This window comes from Myxine glutinosa, chromosome 6 (assembly GCF_964187855.1).
Source record: "Myxine glutinosa chromosome 6, kmMyxGlut1.1, whole genome shotgun sequence".
Lineage (NCBI taxonomy): Eukaryota > Metazoa > Chordata > Myxini > Myxiniformes > Myxinidae > Myxine > Myxine glutinosa.
Genome location: NC_136266.1, coordinates 162843499 through 162857073, shown reverse-complemented (window position 1 = coordinate 162857073; position 13575 = coordinate 162843499). Strand labels below are relative to the sequence as shown.

The 13575-nt window shown below is 43.4% G+C and overlaps 1 protein-coding gene across 1 annotated transcript in view; it reads left to right on the top strand.

Annotated features, from left to right (window-relative positions):
• Positions 1–71: 71 nt before the first annotated feature.
• LOC144892693 (protein FAM200C-like) overlaps positions 72–13575 on the top strand; it is a 1175895-nt gene continuing 1162391 nt past the window's right edge. The window contains exon 1 of the mRNA XM_078780855.1: positions 72–158. The gene's annotated coding sequence lies outside the window, so the exon portion shown is untranslated. The remainder of the gene's footprint in view (positions 159–13575) is intronic.

The following is a 13575-nucleotide window of genomic DNA, read 5'->3' as shown; positions in this document are numbered from 1 at the left end:
AATTAAATAGTACTACATTCCAGTGATGTCCCACCCAGTTCAAGGTAGGGATTTGGGGTCCAAAGTTCTTCAGTGGCAATTAAATCTCTGGCCAACAGGGAGAGTCACTCTTCCAGCTCAGCTCCAACAACTTAACGCTTGGAACTATTGAACGAATAGTAAGTACATTAAGAGGAACATTGAATGTGTGTGTCATTTATTATGAAGGAATTACACAAAGAGGGATTATCACAATTAGCCCTTGTTTTATAGGAACATCCGTAGCACTGCACTCCCGACTGTAAATTCAGCCTGGTAACATTTTATTTAAATTCTTTTGATGTAACTCATCATATCAATAGCAACTGAACTATTATCATACCACATAAAATTTGAGAAATACCTGTTTGTGTGTTTCTTAGCCCATCTGCCAGCGCAGCTGGAGGAAGTGTGTGTGTGTGTGTGTGTGTGTGTGTGTGTGTGTGTGTGTGTGTGTGTGTGTGTGTGTGTGTGTGTGTGTGTGTGTGTGCACAAAATGTGTGCAATATGTCCCGCACAAAACGTGTGAACACAACATACCACTGTACTACATGTCACGCATAACATGTGCGTATAACAATACAATATGTGCACAATATGTATACATTATGGGTATATAGCGCATAATAATAATGTGCATATAATACACAGCACATGATGCAAATCACGACCCATGCACGTGTGTGTGTGTGTGTGTGTGTGTGTGTGTGTGTGTGTGTGTGTGTGTGCGCGTCACAGCCACCCGTCCTCAACTTTATCAGGGCACCCTTGCACTTAAGTTCGCCAAATCTCAGGTCCCCCTTCCACTCGTGTCCACCAAATTTCAGGCCCCCCTTTCACTCGGGTCCGCCAAATCTCAGGCCCCCCCTTACACTCAGGTCCGCCAAATCTCAGCACTTTCCTGCGCATGTCTGCAAGCACAAAGCACACACACTGCAAGCGCGCGGCGTGATTGTTTTCATCGCTCTAGGGCACGTGACGCCGTTACTAAGCGGAAGTGACGTCACTCCGCCCCCACCCATAGTCGCTGCTTTTGTCAAATTTTCTGGTGTTTTCGCTACAATATTGTTACGGATCCAGGGGACAGCCCTCCCGTTAGCAAGGGGGGGGGGGGTTAATCCCCCTTGTCCTGTTAAGCTGGCCGTCCGCCGGTACTGGAAGTATGACGTCACTTCCGATCGGTGGTAAGTAGGGTTGTAAGCCCAATCCGTCTTACTACCTAATTACTACCACCGGCCATAAGCGAGGAGATACTCCCACCCGGGCCGCAGCGTGAATGGATGCGCCGAGCGAAGCGAGCTGCGACTCGGGCCGTTAACAAAAGACTAAACCCGATTCCGAGCGTTGGCCGAATCGTGCCACAGGTACTCAATTGGGAAAGGACTAAAGCGATCGGGGGAAGAAGAAACCAAAAGGGTAAGAAAGAACACAGGTTTATTCACTATCTACAAGAGGAAACGAAAGGCAAAAATATACAAGTAAGAAGAAGCAGATACACACTACACAGGGCAGCCTTAAAAACAGTCTTATATTATCATACGCCCAGACAGAACAAAGAGGCTTACACGAATAGGGAATGGCAGGAAGGAATGGCTGGAAGCATGAGCAGGTTCAGATAGGTAGCAGGGAGGAAGGTCCGGGCCGATGCACAGCGTCGAGGTCCGCTCCAGTCCACGCTCCGGTCCACGCTCCGGGCTTGCGACGAACAGCCAGCGGCAGCTCCGCGTCCCGTTCGCACACGGTCAACAACAACACAACAACATGCATTTTAAGGCCATTTTCCCTGCTAGAGCGGGGGTTAGCCTTGCGGTCCCCATGACAATCTTCTCCATTTTGCCCTATTTTCTGCATCTCTCCTTGTTAACCCCCTTGCCGCATTTCTTCTTCCACCATCTTTAGCCAAGTCTTTCTCAGTCTTCCCCGTCCTCTACTTCCTTCTACATTAATTTCCATCACTCTTCTCAACCAGTCACTTTCATCCTTCCTCAACACATGACCAAACCATCTCAACCTGTTCCTCTTCACAGCATCAATCACAGGCAATATTCCCATCATCTTTCACAATTCATCATTTGTCTTCCTCTCTCTCAACGATACTCCTCACATCCATCGAACCATTCGCATTTCCACCCTTTCCAGCCTTCGTTGCTGCTCTACGTTCATTACCCATGTCTCGCTCCCATAAATCATAACACTTCTCACACATGCAGCATACACCTTTCCCTTCAGCTTCAGCGACACTCCCCTCCTCATCAGCACGCCACTCAGTTCCCGAAACTTCTTCCATGCACATCTCACTCGAGCAACCGTTGCCGAGTCTGATCCACCTTCTCCATTCAGCATGTCTCCGAGGTAGCAAAATGTTTTCACACCTTCCAGCTTCATGCCGTCTCCAAGATCCAACTCAACATTTCCTCCATCTGCAGCTCCCTCTGTGCACACCTTACATTTGAATGTAGCTGCCACACTGGTAAATGACCCTCTCAGACCACTACATTTTTGATGAACCCACTCAGCGCACATTGTACATTGAATGGAGTTCACTCCGACACCCTTCCTGGACACAGCACACGGCCACTTCCCAGTTCTTTCCACCTCACCACATGCTTTACCACTTGCCATCACCTTCGTCTTTCTGATATTCACCTTCAGACCTTTTGTCTCACACGGTCGGACAATTTTAATCAACGGCCGTATTGTCGCCGTCACGGACCCACTCTTCTGCCGTACGATTCAGCTGTATGCTCATCTGGTACCTCGTATCTCGGACCTTCGCACTCATCTGGTGAAGCAGTCCCTCCCAGCCGCTTTTATTGGGCGTTCCTGTATCCAGCCGCCGGCTCCGAGGACATGCCTACCGGTCGGCTCACCTCGGCCCTGGTTGGCTGGCGAGGGCTCGCTGGCTCCACCTCTTGAGGAGACATTGACAGGCCAGGCCTCGTTCCTGGCGCTCGAACCCACTCCTCCCCTTTTTCCTCCAGATTACCGCGTGTTCAATGGCGCCTTGTGGGCGAGCGCTAAGGCGGCTGCGGCTGGCAGAGGCGCGCACTTAGTTGGAGGGCGGCTATTGCCGCAAAATGAATGTGATTGCAAGGGGGCCTAGGTTATTTGATTAATGCAATGCAGATTCAACTATTGGGAACAGATCCTTAACTAAAACACATAATAATGAGATAACTACAGAGAGGTCCTATGGTGTTCTACGTGTTGTACATGGACTAACTAGGGTGCGATCTTTAATATTAGCCAAATAATGGGGATATTTACAGGGGATTATTTATAAGGGAATTATTACAAATATTTACATGTGAAGGGTTCTCAAAACCGCAAAATATTGTGGTAATTAGTATTTGTGAACCTATATCAATAATTTTTTTGAGAATGAAGTAGTAATTAGAGGGAAAGAAGGAGAAAATAAAAAAAGGCCTCCACTCAGTTACTAATAATGTTGTAACTAATACTGTTGTAATTCAATGTAGAAAGATTTTACAAAACAATTTTGTTGTTAGTATTCATATAATCTAGATCTACGAAATATTACTGTAATGACTGCCAACCAGATGAGTTTTCATAACCAAGCAAACCTTTCGTTTCGGTTTTGCCATGCTCAAGGTTATGGCAGTGTAGCATCTGTGGGAATGAGGTTTTAATGGTGGTTCACACCTTGTTTTTCTTAACAGCACTTTACATATTGATTTCTGTGACGTACACCGGCAACATTAGGCCCCATAGCTATTTCCATCTTTTAATTAGTGAAGTCTTTCCAAGTTTCACGATCTGGAGCGCGATCATGTGGTGACGCGATTTGTAGGCTGTAGCGGCCATGTTTGTTCTACGAACCGGAGAACATCGTGCTGAGAGTGAACACTGAAGTGTCGCGAGAGATTAATTAAGGATCCATAGTTGGTATGTAATCAGTAATCTCAATAGTTTCCTTGATACATAAAACGTTTATCACATTGGTCGTTTATAGGACATTTGTTTCTTTAGTTGGAAGAATTCGATTTGATGTGTAATCATTGGATTGTTAACGGTCCGTATTCGCCATTGCTGTTTTCTTGTACAGGACGACAAGAAGTGTAATTGTTTGTATCGAAGCCGAAATGGTGAAATGCAATTTTTGTAGCTTGTAATGAGATCTGTCGGTAATTTCATGCTCGTTTCTCATGTTGTAGTTTCATTCATGGAGCCAACGAATAAACTGCTTCTGTACGAGTCCCTGGTGTTGGGCTAGCGTAGCGGCTAGGGTGCCGGCTTAGGATCCTAGGATCCTGGGTTCGAATCCCGGTCGATCGCTGAATTAACGCCAGGGGGGTTGACTCAGCCTGTCATCCTTCCGAGGTCGGCTAATTGAGTACCAGTTCACTGGTAATTCCCTGCTTGTCGTTAGAGGCGGCAAAAAGGGTTGGCGTCAGGAAAGGCATCCGGCCGTAAAACATTGCTTCAAAAAGGGGACCGAAAAACAACAACAACCACAGTTCCCGAAAAAGGCCAACCCCCGCTTGCGGGGAAAAATGGCCTCTAAAGGTGGTTTTTGTACGAGACCCAAGGTTTACCTGAGATCTCATTTGCGCAGTGCTCCGCTATTACATAACCCGAACCTTAACGGTTACAATTACATTTAAGTAATTTACAACTATATTTATCACATATTATTCTATATTTTTACAACTATATATTTTGTTTCAAATATTGCTAATTTGTCTTTTTTATTTTATTGTGCAGGGATATTCTATCATGCCACATGGAGTGCATAAATCAATAAAGAGGCCAAGTGGCGGTGTGTATGATATTGTAATTTAAAGGTGTAATTGTAATTTTGCTAGTTGTTTACATCACTACTATTGCCATTACATTCAGTGATATATGGGAATTACGATTTACAAGTAACATTCGTACAAAAAAACATTACTAAGGATTCTGTATGGTCTGGTACGGCAGGAGGTCCATGGGGGTGGGGGGGGGGGGGGGGGGCATACACCTCACACATGCAGCATACACCTTTCCCTTCAGCTTCAGAGACACTCCCCTCCTCGTCAGCGGGCCACTCGGTTCCTGAAACTTCTTCCATGCACATCTCACTCGAGCAACCGTTGCAGAGTCTGATCCACCTTCTCCATTCAGCATGTCTCCTAGGTAACAAAATGTTTTCACACCTTCCAGCTTCACGCCGTCTCCAAGATCCAACAACATTTCCTCCATCTGCAGCTCCATCTGTGCACACCTTACACTTGAATGTAGCTGCCACACTGGTAAATGACCCTCTCAGACCACTACATTTTTGATGAACCCACTCAGTGCACATTGTACATTGAATGGAGTTCACTCCGACACCCTTCCTGCACACAGCACTCGGCCACTTCCCAGTTCTTTCCACCTCACCACATGCTTTACCACTTGCCATCACCTTCGTCTTTCCGATATTCACCTTCAGACCTTTTGTCTCCATACATTCCTTCCACTTGTTCATCTTTTCCTTCAGTCCATCCATACTTTCCGCAATCAACACCAGATCATCTGCATACAACAACTCCCAAGGTAAACCCTCCTTTACGTTTTGAGCCAGCACCTCCATCACAGCTACAAATAGTAGTGAACTTAGTACCGACCCCTGATGCACTCCCACCTTCACCTCAAACTCACCACTGTTCCCGTCCTTCGTCCTTCCAGCTGTGCGCGCTCTTTTGTACATTGCCATCACTACTCTGATCAACCATTCCTCCACTCCTAACTTCCTCATTGCCCATGTCAATACTTTGCGTGGAACCCCATCGAATGTTTTCTCCAGATCAACAAACCCAAGAAACAACTTCTTCCTCTTCTCCATGTACATCTCCTGCAACTGCCTCACAATAAAAAGCACGTCTGTCGTTTCTCTTCCTGGCATAAATCCAAACTGCATTTGTCAATCTTCACTTTCTTCCTTATCCTCCTCTCCAACACCCTTTCGAATACCTTCATTCCATGCTCCAACAACTTTATCGCTCGGTACGAGCCACACTCCAGAGGGTCACCTTTCCCCTTGTATAGAGGGACGAGGGTACTCAGTTTCCAATCCACTGGAATGCGGCCTTCTTTCACCACCAGATTACAGATCTCTGTCATTCTCTTCAAACCCCAACTTCCTGGTGCCTTCAACATATCTCCCATAACTCCCGTCGGCCCTCCCGCTTTTCTACTCTTCATTGCTTTTATCACTTCCTCAACTTCCTTCTCAGTTATCTTCTCTGCTGGTCCTAAAACTGGGTTACTCTCTATGTTGCCATCCCATTCATTCTTTGCATTCAACAGCATTTCCACATATCTCTTCCATCTTCCTTTAATTCCATCCGAGTCCACAACGATTTGTCCCACTTCATCCTTCAAGCAACTCACCCCCATCACATCACACCTCTCTTTCGCTATCTGCGTAGCAATCCTGAATACCGCTCTCTGACCCTCTCCCGAATCCAAGCGTTCTCCGAACATTTTCCTACATGCCTCCTGCGCCTTTGCTACCTCTTCTTTGCAGCCTTCTTGGCTGCCTTATAACTTTCATGCTCTGCCTTTTCTGCCCCCATCCCCTTCGCCTTCTGCCACTCCTTGAACTTCTTCCTGTTCTCGTCAATGCTCTTTCCAACTTCATCATCCCACCACCATGTTTCTGAGTGCCTCGGTGGTCCTTTTGTCCATCCACATACCTCACCAATGGCTCCCAACAAACTATCTTGCATTGACATCCAACGACTTTCTAGCTCAACCACATCATCCTCTACCGTGCCCCCTATCTCGCCTACGCACCATCAGGTAGTCAACAGTTGTCGTCGACCCACCTGACGTGTATGTAACAAGGTTATTATCCTCTTTCTGGAACTGAGTATTACAAATCAACAAATCAGCTCCATCAGCAAACTCCAAAATCCTTTCACCTTCTCCATTTCTCACACCATATCCGTAACCCCATGAACTCCCAAAACCCCCCATGAACTCCCCCATGAACTTGATACCTCTCCTACCTCCCCCCCAAGCCCTCTCTCTCCCACAGTTCTCTCGACGTCCCTGCTCTCAAATGTTGTGCTTGTGTGCTTCCCCTTCTCTCCCCATCTTGTTTTCTGCTCCCTCTTTTTATATATTTTGTTTGTCTGGTTGATTTGTTTGTGAAGTAAATGTTAGCTCTTTCACGAGCCTCGATTCAGTATACAAAAAAACAAACAAACAAAAAAAACAACAACATATGTCCACTCTTCTTCTGATCAATTCAATACATCAGTAAGTATAAATAGGCCTTATTAGTCATTCCGCCACCTGTCAGTATGAGATGGCTGTTTTTTATCTTGCCAAAACGAAGTTTTTGCAAGATGTATTAGTCAGCTTGTATGTTTGTTTTTTTGTTTGTGGTTAATCATTTTTTTTTCACGTTTAGATCACTCTGTAGACCACAGTTATTATTGGAAACTCCTGTAACTTCGCATATCAGAGTCCTATAGAGATACCCTTCAGCACACAAATTTTTGAAGGTCAAGGTCAAAGGTCAAGGTCACTTTGTGGTCAATCATGGAGGTCGACGAAACACTAATTTTTTGAGTAACTTTGATCGGATCGTCTCCAAACTTCATGGGAATCTAGTATATGGTCCGGCGCTCAGCTGATTAGTTTTTGGTGGCGATCGGCCTTGACCTTCATGGTTAGCGCTGGAGGTCGAAAATTATTGACCCCAAGGTCAAATTTTGAAATCGTAGGTACCATATCGAGTAATACCTCATATGAATGCCCTTGATGAGTGCTTCCCAGATCTGTAAACAGTTTGACGCTATGACGTCATTTGATGACGTCATGACGAAAAAACGGAATTTTCACATTTTGGCAAGATACGGTTCACCCTGTGGGTGACATAATTTTTATTGTTTGTGGTTAATCATTTTTATCTTGCCAAAACGAAGTTTTTGCAAGATGTATTAGTCAGCTTGTATGTTTGTTTTTTATCTTGCCAAAACGAAGTTTTTGCAAGATGTATTAGTCAGCTTGTATGTTTGTTTTTTTGTTTGTTTTTTTGTTTTTTTGTTTTTTTGTTTTTTTGTTTGTGGTTAATCATTTTTTTTCCACGTTTAGATCACTCTGTAGACCACAGTTATTATTGGAAACTCCTGTACCTTCGCATATCAGAGTCCTATAGAGATACCCTTCAGCACACAAAATTTTGAAGGTCAAGGTCAAAGGTCAAGGTCACTTTGTGGTCAATCATGGAGGTCGACGAAACCCTTATTTTTTGAGTAACTTTGATCGGATCGTCTCCAAACTTCATGGGAATCTAGTATATGGTCCGGCGCTCAGCTGATTAGTTTTTGGTGGCGATCGGCCTTGACCTTCATGGTTAGCGCTGGAGGTCGAAAATTATTGACCCCAAGGTCAAATGTTGAAACCCTTATTTTTTTAGTAACTTTGATCGGATCGTCTCCAAACTTCATGGGAATCTAGTATATGGTCCGGCGCTCAGCTGATTAGTTTTTGGTGGCGATTGGCCTTGACCTTCATGGTTAGCGCTGGAGGTCGAAAATTATTGACCCCAAGGTCAAATGTTGAAATCGTAGGTACCATATCTTCGCATATCTTCGCATGTAACTTCGCATATCAGAGTCCTATAGAGATACCCTTCAGCACACAAAATTTTGAAGGTCAAGGTCAAAGGTCAAGGTCACTTTGCGGTCAATCATGGAGGTCGACGAAACCCTTATTTTTTGAGTAACTTTGATCGGATCGTCTCCAAACTTCATGGGAATCTAGTATATGGTCCGGTGCTCAGCTGATTAGTTTTTGGTGGCGATCGGCCTTGACCTTCATGGTTAGCGCTGGAGGTCGAAAATTATTGACCCCAAGGTCAAATGTTGAAATCCTTATTTTTTGAGTAACTTTGATCGGATCGTCTCCAAACTTCATGGGAATCTAGTATATGGTCCGGCGCTCAGCTGATTAGTTTTTGGTGGCGATCGGCCTTGACCTTCATGGTTAGCGCTGGAGGTCGAAAATTATTGACCCCAAGGTCAAATTTTGAAATCGTCGGTACCATATCGAGTAATACCTCATATGAATGCCCTTGATGAGTGCTTCCCAGATCTGTAAACAGTTTGACGCTATGACGTCATTTGATGACGTCATGACGAAAAAACGGAATTTTCATGAAAAAATTATTTCCTCAGTTCTCATCAAAATCTTTCAATATTTCATGTGCGTTGGTCATGAAGACATACTATTCACCATACGAAATTATTAAGGTCAAGGTCAAATGGCAAGATACGGTTCACCCTGTGGGTGACATATGTTCATTTTGTTTGTTTTTTTGTTTTTTTGTTTTTTTGTTTGTGGTTAATCATTTTTTTTCACGTTTAGATCACTCTGTAGACCACAGTTATTATTGGAAACTCCTGTAACTTCGCATATCAGAGTCCTATAGAGATACCCTTCAGCACACAAAATTTTGAAGGTCAAGGTCAAAGGTCAAGGTCACTTTGTGGTCAATCATGGAGGTCGACGAAACCCTTATTTTTTGAGTAACTTTGATCGGATCGTCTCCAAACTTCATGGGAATCTAGTATATGGTCCGGCGCTCAGCTGATTAGTTTTTGGTGGCGATCGGCCTTGACCTTCATGGTTAGCGCTGGAGGTCGAAAATTATTGACCCCAAGGTCAAATTACGAAACCCTTATTTGTTGAGTAACTTTGATCTTATGATCTCCAAGCTTGGTGGGTATATAGGGTGTGGTATGGCGCTCAGTTGATTAGTTTTTGGTGTCGATCGGCCTTGACCTTCAAGGTCATTTTGAAGGTCATTCAATTTTGACCAAAAGGTAAAATTTTCAAGTTTCAGTTACCATATCGAGTCATTGGAAACTCCTGTAACTTCGCATATCAGAGTCCTATAGAGATACCCTTCAGCACACAAAATTTTGAAGGTCAAGGTCAAAGGTCAAGGTCACTTTGTGGTCAATCATGGAGGTCGACGAAACACTAATTTTTTGAGTAACTTTGATCGGATCGTCTCCAAACTTCATGGGAATCTAGTATATGGTCCGGCGCTCAGCTGATTAGTTTTTGGTGGCGATCGGCCTTGACCTTCATGGTTAGCGCTGGAGGTCGAAAATTATTGACCCCAAGGTCAAATTACGAAACCCTTATTTTTTGAGTAACTTTGATCTTATGATCTCCAAACTTGGTGGGTATATAGGGTGTGGTATGGCGCTCAGTTGATTAGTTTTTGGTGTCGATCGGCCTTGACCTTCAAGGTCATTTTGAAGGTCATTCAATTTTGACCAAAAGGTAAAATTTTCAAGTTTCAGTTACCATATCGAGTAGTACCTCAAATTGAAGCCCTTGTTGAGTGCTTTCCAAACATATAACTAGTTTGACAATGTGACGTCATTTGACGGCGTTATGACGAAAAAACTGCACTTTTCATGTATATTGTATTGCTTTAGTTCGCATTGTTTAGGTCACTCTGTAGAGCACAGTTCCCTTCTGGAAACTCTTGTAAGTTCGCATATCAGAGTCTTTTAGAGATACCCTTTAGCACACAAAATTTTGAAGGTCAAGGTCACTTTGCGGTCAATTTGTCAAGGCAAGATACGGTTCACCCTGTGGGTGAGTTTTATTATCTTGCCAAAACGAAGTTTTTGCAAGATGTATTAGTCAGCTTGTATGTTTGTTTTTTTGTTTGTTTTTTTGTTTTTTTGTTTTTTTGTTTGTGGTTAATCATTTTTTTTCACGTTTAGATCACTCTGTAGACCACAGTTATTATTGGAAACTCCTGTAACTTCGCATATCAGAGTCCTATAGAGATACCCTTCAGCACACAAAATTTTGAAGGTCAAGGTCAAAGGTCAAGGTCACTTTGTGGTCAATCATGGAGGTCAACGAAACCCTTATTTTTTGAGTAACTTTGATCGGATCGTCTCCAAACTTCATGGGAATCTAGTATATGGTCCGGCACTCAGCTGATTAGTTTTTGGTGGCGATCGGCCTTGACCTTCATGGTTAGCGCTGGAGGTCGAAAATTATTGACCCCAAGGTCAAATGTTGAAACCCTTATTTTTTGAGTAACTTTGATCGGATCGTCTCCAAACTTCATGGGAATCTAGTATATGGTCCGGCGCTTAGCTGATTAGTTTTTGGTGGCGATCGGCCTTGACCTTCATGGTTAGCGCTGGAGGTCGAAAATTATTGACCCCAAGGTCAAATGTTGAAATCGTAGGTACCATATCTTCGCATGTAACTTCGCATATCAGAGTCCTATAGAGATACCCTTCAGCACACAAAATTTTGAAGGTCAAGGTCAAAGGTCAAGGTCACTTTGTGGTCAATCATGGAGGTCGACGAAACCCTTATTTTTTGAGTAACTTTGATCGGATCGTCTCCAAACTTCATGGGAATCTAGTATATGGTCCGGCGCTCAGCTGATTAGTTTTTGGTGGCGATCGGCCTTGACCTTCATGGTTAGCGCTGGAGGTCGAAAATTATTGACCCCAAGGTCAAATTACGAAACCCTTATTTTTTGAGTAACTTTGATCTTATGATCTCCAAACTTGGTGGGTATATAGGGTGTGGTATGGCGCTCAGTTGATTAGTTTTTGGTGTCGATCGGCCTTGACCTTCAAGGTCATTTTGAAGGTCATTCAATTTTGACCAAAAGGTAAAATTTTCAAGTTTCAGTTACCATATCGAGTAGTACCTCAAATTGAAGCCCTTGTTGAGTGCTTTCCAAACATATAATTGGCAAGATACGGTTCACCCTGTGGGTGACATATGTTTATTTTTTTGTTTGTGGTTAATCATTTTTTTTTCACGTTTAGATCACTCTGTAGACCACAGTTATTATTGGAAACTCCTGTAACTTCGCATATCAGAGTCCTATAGAGATACCCTTCAGCACACAAAATTATTAAGGTCAAGGTCAAAGGTCAAGGTCACTTTGCGGTCAATCATGGAGGTCAACGAAACCCTTATTTTTTGAGTAACTTTGATCTTATGATCTCCAAACTTGGTGGGTATATAGGGTGTGGTATGGCGCTCAGCTGATTAGTTTTTGGTGTCGATCGGCCTTGACCTTCAAGGTCATTTTGAAGGTCATTCAATTTTGACCAAAAGGTAAAATTTTCAAGTTTCAGTTACCATATCGAGTAGTACCTCAAATTGAAGCCCTTGTTGAGTGCTTTCCAAACATATAACTAGTTTGACAATGTGACGTCATTTGACGGCGTTATGACGAAAAAACTGCACTTTTCATGTATATTGTATTGCTTTAGTTCGCATTGTTTAGGTCACTCTGTAGAGCACAGTTCCCTTTGGAAACTCTTGTAAGTTCGCATATCAGAGTCTTTTAGAGATACCCTTTAGCACACAAAATTATGAAGGTCAAAGGTCAAGGTCACTTTGCGGCCAATCATGGAGGTCGACGAAACACTAATTTTTTGAGTAACTTTGATCGGTTCGTCTCCAAACTTCATGGGAATCTAGTATATGGTCCGGCGCTCAGCTGATTAGTTTTTGGTGGCGATCGGCCTTGACCTTCATGGTTAGCGCTGGAGGTCGAAAATTATTGACCCCAAGGTCAAATTTTGAAATCGTAGGTACCATATCGAGTAATACCTCATATGAATGCCCTTGATGAGTGCTTCCCAGATCTGTAAACAGTTTGACGCTATGACGTCATTTGATGACGTCATGACGAAAAAACGGAATTTTCACATTTTGGCAAGATACGGTTCACCCTGTGGGTGATTTTTATTTTTTTGTTTGTTTTTTGTTTTTTTGTTTTTTTGTTTGTGGTTAATCATTTTTTTTCACGTTTAGATCACTCTGTAGACCACAGTTATTATTGGAAACTCCTGTAACTTCGCATATCAGAGTCCTATAGAGATACCCTTCAGCACACAAAATTTTGAAGGTCAAGGTCAAAGGTCAAGGTCACTTTGCGGTCAATCATGGAGGTCAACGAAACCCTTATTTTTTGAGTAACTTTGATTGGATCGTCTCCAAACTTCATGGGAATCTAGTATATGGTCCGGCGCTCAGCTGATTAGTTTTTGGTGGCGATCGGCCTTGACCTTCATGGTTAGCGCTGGAGGTCGAAAATTATTGACCACAAGGTCAAATTACGAAACCCTTATTTTTTGAGTAACTTTGATCTTATGATCTCCAAACTTGGTGGGTATATAGGGTGTAGTATGGCGCTCAGTTGATTAGTTTTTGGTGTCGATCGGCCTTGACCTTCAAGGTCATTTTGAAGGTCATTCAATTTTGACCAAAAGGTAAAATTTTCAAGTTTCAGTTACCATATCGAGTCATTGGAAACTCCTGTAACTTCGCATATCAGAGTCCTATAGAGATACCCTTCAGCACACAAAATTTTGAAGGTCAAGGTCAAAGGTCAAGGTCACTTTGTGGTCAATCATGGAGGTCGACGAAACACTAATTTTTTGAGTAACTTTGATCGGATCGTCTCCAAACTTCATGGGAATCTAGTATATGGTCCGGCGCTCAGCTGATTAGTTTTTGGTGGCGATCGGCCTTGACCTTCATGGTTAGCGC